We start from the raw sequence: 5,696 nt of genomic DNA, 5'->3' as shown, positions 1-5,696 counted from the left end.
TTATTTCATAATTTTTTTTATTTTTTAGTGTTAATAAATACATGATGTGTAGCCTTGGGACTAAACAGAGCTGCTCCCATACAGTTCTCCTCTATGTTTTTTCTTTGGTCGGGGTATATCTATTTTGAGATATCTGTTCTTGATGGATCTAATGTTAAAGTAACCATCATTGTTGGTGTTCTAAAGCCAGCCAAAGACGGTAGGAATCTCTGCCAGTTCAGCAGGAACCGCCCAAGATTCGAACCATGTATGAGCAGGCTGATTGTACCCAAGCTGATCGATCCATCAACTTTGGTACAACCAGCCAGATATCGGATTTTTCATGTGATTGTTGCCAGCGGCTTTAGCCACCAGCAAAGAAGAAGAGAGAGAGTAACAGCAGAACATTGAGTTTCCCAGTGAATGGCTGTACAGGGGGTGGGGGCCTGGTGTCAGGACAAGTCTGACCATTGGAGGCGAGCAGGCTGAATTCCCAGCACATCTAGAGAACTGACCATGGTGTGTTCTCTTGCCAAGTGTGGTCAGTGTTTAATAGGAAAACGGAGGGATTTCACACAAAGGAACCAATACAATGAGCGTGGGAGACTTTTTTTTTTTTTTTTTTTTTTTTTTTTAATACAAGTAAATGGTGCAGCAGGCACATATCAGCAATATGACATGTTGGGTTAACATATCCTTTAAAGCAGTACTAAACTTTTTTTTTTTACCCTTCCCTACCGAGTCATTGTAAAATGACGTCGGCGGGGAACCATCCCTTCCTCCGAGTGGATGTCGTATAACGTCCTGGGTGGCTAGGGGGCGCGCGCCCCTGCCGCATTGCTCGGGACCCGGTGCGCGTGCCCAGCGGCCGTAATGTTCGCCTGGCACCCACGATTGCCTGCAATCACGGCAGGACCATGGATCTGTGTGTGTGAACACACAGATCCATGTCCTTTCAGCGGTGAGGAGACCGATGTGTGTTCCCAGTGCAGACGAACACACAGCCGCCTCCTCCCCTTGTGAGTCCCCTCCCCCCCTACATTTAGAACACACTTTAGGGAACATATTAACCCCTTCAGCGCCCCCTAGTGGTTAACCACTTTCCTGCCAGTAACATTTACACAGTAATCAGTGCAGTTTTATAGCACTGATCGCTGTATAAATGTGAATGGTCCCAAAAATGTGTCAAAAGTGTCCGACATGTCCGCCGCAATGTCACGGTCAAAATAAAAATTGCAAATCGTCCGCCTTACTAGTAAAAAAATAAAAATGCCATAAAACTATCCCCTATTTTGTAGACGCTATAACTTTTGCGTAAACCAAAAATATGTAGAAGAATATGTATCGGCCTAAACTGAGTAAAAAAAAAATAGTTTAAAATATATATATATTATAATATTTTGATATTTATTTATTAAATCAAAAATATTGTGTTTTTGTTTTCAAAATTGTCGCTCTTCTTTTGTTTATAGCGCAAAAAATAAAAACCGCAGAGGTGATCAAATACCACCAAATGAAAGCTCTAGTTGTGGGGGGAAAAAAACCTAAAGATTTCATATGGGTACAGTGTTGCATGACCACGCAATTGTCATTCATACTGCGACAGCTCTAAAAATTGATCCGGGCAGGAAGGGGGTGAAAATGCCCGGTATGGAAGGGGTTAACCTTGATTCTTCAATAATTTTATTAATCACAATTGTATTTTTCTTCACTATGTATTAAAAAAAAAAAAGAGAGAGCAACAAATCTATTTCCAGTATAAAACATGGCAAAAAAGCAAAATGCATTTTTGCCACTTTTTGCGTTTTTTTATCACAGCCAGACGTCAAAACGCTTCCCATCCTGAACGTGATTCCTCCACGTTCAGGAGACGGAGGTTTAACCTCACCTAAACGCAGCAGCTCCTAAACTCTGCTAAAAGCCTTATGTGTACATGAAATAGGCTTTCATTGAGTTGAGTTTAGGAGCTTTGGCAAAAAAAAAACGCCAAAAGCTCCAAAACTGGTACCAGTATAAGATATTCTTAATTTGACATGCATTTTAGAATTTCACCAGCAGATGGAGCACTGTTCATTCTCATGCTGTCTGTCATTAAACTACAATGAAAGCTAAAACTTTTTTCTTTCATTGCTGTCTCTATCTGTCTTGGTGGCCTTTCATCCAAACAGAAAATGATTGGCAATCTAGTTGTTGTCACCAGAACTAGAGGTGAGCAGAAATCTTTCATCAGGGGCACCTGTACTGGTGATGGGTAAGAGGTGATTTCCCTCACTTTGGAGAGACGGTTATGTCTCCAGGATAGGAGGTGAAGGGAAATCTACCCGATGGAATACAGAAAAAAAAAAGACAGTATTTTTGACCATTCTCTACTCTAAAACGAAAAAAAAAAAAAGCTTTGGCTTTAGATACTTTAACCCCTTGGCGCCAGCCATATGCAAATATGTCATTGCTCCAAGGTGTATTGTGGATTTTTTTTTACTTCATTAGGGACTTCAGGGAGTACTTACGTGAAAAAATTATGTTTCTGACCCTTGCATATACCCAGTATAGTGACTGGCCTCAGGTGATGCACAGTCTTCTCTACATCCCTTTTAAGGCAGTGGTCATCAACCCTGGGGTAGATTCAGGTAGGGGCGCGCAATGATACGGCGGCGCAGCGTATCGTATTTACGCTACGCCGCCGTGACTTACAGGAGCAAGTGCTGTATTCACAAAGCACTTGCTCTGTAAGTTGGGGCTGGCGTAAGCCCGCGTAATTCAAATGTGGAAGGGGGGGCATGTTTTATGTAAATATATGATGACCTGACGTGATTGCGCCGTCTGTGTACATATCCCAGTGTGCATTGCTCCCAAGTACGGCGCAACGACGTATTGGGTTCGACGTGAACGTAAATTACGTCCAGCCCTATTCGCGAACGACTTACGCAAACGACGTAAAAAATTCAAATTTCGAAGCGGGAACGACGTCCATACTTAACATTGGCTGCGCCTCCTAATAGCAGGAACAACCTTATGCTGAAAAAGCCTAATGTAAACAAATTGCGCTGGGCGTACGTACGTTTGTGAATCGGCGTATCTAGGTAATTAGCATATTCTACGCCGACAACAACGGAAGCGCCCCTAGCGGCCAACGTTATATTGCATACAATTCTACGCCGCCGCAATCAAGTTACGTCGGTGGAGGAAGCCTATTTTTTAAGCGTATCTGCCTTTGAGAATCGGCGTAACGATACGCGGACGCGGAATTCAAATTACGGCGGCGTATCTGGAGATACGCCGTCGTAAAAGGTACGTGAATCTACCCCCCTGTCCTCAGGGCCCACTAACAGGCCAAGAAAACTGAAATACATCACAGGTGATCTAATTTTCTGCTCAGTGATTGCAGTATTCTAGTCTGCATCTCCCTAAAGTAATAAAACCTGGCCTGTTAGTCAAGGTTGATGACCACTGCTTTAAGGTGCTGAATTTATAAAGCTTGGTTGAGCTGTCGGAAAACAGGGAGAGCTTAAATTACACTCTGCAGAGCTCAGAGAGCTGATTGGAGGGAAGGGATACGCCCCTCTTCACACAGGAGCAGAACTGAGGCTGTCTATCAGCTTGAGGTCCCTCGCCTGACACTTTTTTTCCCTCTTGATGTCAGGAAAACTTGTTAGAAGTGATTCATGCTGATAGCACAGGAACAAAGCAGTAGACAGAAATTACACTTAGTGCTCTTAAAGTGTTACTAAACCCAGAACCTGCATTCAGTATATCTGGTCTCCCACAGTACACAGAACATGGAAATGCAATTATTTTAGTAAATATAAACTGCTAAATACCTTTTCTCATCAGCAGTATGTAGCAGGCTTGTGACTTCTATCAGTGCCTGGGTAAAGCTTGTAGGAGGCGATTTCCTTCTCCCCCTGATTGTCCGATGAGGCTGCAGGACCCCTGACCCTCTCTCTGGACAGTGCTGATTGGCCTTGTGCTGATTACATGCACCCTCCCAAGGAAAAAAAAAAAACACTCTAGCAATACACACAAAACTGAGCATGTGCAACTTGCCCCTAAGCCATCAGCAGATAGATTGGGAACTGTAGAAGAAGGGGAGGATCAGAGAAGACAAGATCTATCAGCCTTTTTACACAATGCAGAGGATTAACCCCTTAGATTCCACAGCGAGTATAACAAGCATGCTTTCCTGCATATATACAGACTGATTTTACTGTTGTGGGTTTAGTAACATTTTAATTGAGACAAGTACCCACTATAGAGGGATATGCTTTGTTCATATTTCACTTCTGAGCACTGTTGCGTCCTGTATACATGATCGGATTTTCCGAAGGGAATCGTGTGATGACGGGCTTTTTGTGGGAAAATCCAACTGTTTGTACACGCCATCAGACAATTGTTGGATTTTCCGCCAACGAGCATTCTCCTAGAACGGATTATTCTCATAATCCAAGGTTTCACTGTATGCGAAAATGTGCGTAAATACCGTATTTATCGGCGTATATCGCGCACTTTTTTGCCCTGAAAATCAGGGCAAAATCGTGGGTGCGCAATATACGCCGATACCCGCTTTCCCGCGCCGAGTTTTGAATACTGCGCCGACATATACCGAGCGCAGTACACTCGGGTATAGTCGGCCAGTCTCGGCTTCTTCCGCGGTCACGTCCTGGACGTGAGCGCGACAGTTGCCGAGCCTGCCCGAGTGTACTGCGCTCGGTATATGCTGGCGCAGTATTCAAAACTCGGCGCGGGGAGGACGCCGCGAGGACGCCGCAGAAGGGGACAACGGACCCGCCGAAGAGGACACCGGACCCGCCGCAGAAGGACACCCGAACCAGCAGAAGGACACCCGAACCAGCAGGGGGATGCCGGACCCGCCGAAGAGGACACCTGAAGCCGCAGAAGGACGCTGGACCCGACGAGGCCGCCGATGGACCGATGGACGCCGCGCAAGGCACCAAAACTGTAAGTACAAAAATAACTTTTTTTCCACAGGATTGGGGGTCACTTTAGGGGTGCGCGGTATACGCGGGAGCGTGTTATACCGCAATAAATGCGGTACGTGAAGATACATATAAAAAAAAAAGTCTGAAAAGGTAGATGCTCAAACAGGAGTATCATGTGCAAGATGCCTAATAAAAAAATATATATAAATAAAAATGTTGCCCTTACTGCATAAATACCGTATTTATCGGCGTATATTGCGCACTTTTTTGCCCTGAAAATCAGGGCAAAATCGTGGGTGCGCGATATACGCCGATACCCGCTTTCCCGCGCCGAGTTTTGAATACTGCGCCGACATATACCGAGCGCAGTACACTCGGGTATAGTCGGCCAGTCTCGGCTTCTTCCGCGGTCACGTCCTGGACGTACAGGACGTGAGCGCGACAGTTGCCGAGCCTGCCCGAGTGTACTGCGCTCGGTATATGCTGGCGCAGTATTCAAAACTCGGCGCGGGGGAGGACGCCGGACCCGCCGAAGAGGACACCGGACTCGCCGCAGAAGGACACCCGAACCAGCAGAGGGATGCCGGACCCGCCGAAGAGGACACCCGAAGCCGCAGAAGGACGCCGGACCCGACGAGGCCGCCGATGGACCGATGGACGCCGCGCAAGACACCAAAACTGTAAGTACAAAAATAACTTTTTTTCCACAGGATTGGGGGTCACTTTAGGGGTGCGCGGTATACGCAGGAGCGCGTTATACCGCGATAAATACGGTACGTG

The sequence above is a fragment of the Rana temporaria genome, chromosome 12 (assembly GCF_905171775.1).
Source record: "Rana temporaria chromosome 12, aRanTem1.1, whole genome shotgun sequence".
NCBI lineage: Eukaryota > Metazoa > Chordata > Amphibia > Anura > Ranidae > Rana > Rana temporaria.
This window is presented reverse-complemented; position numbering follows the sequence as displayed.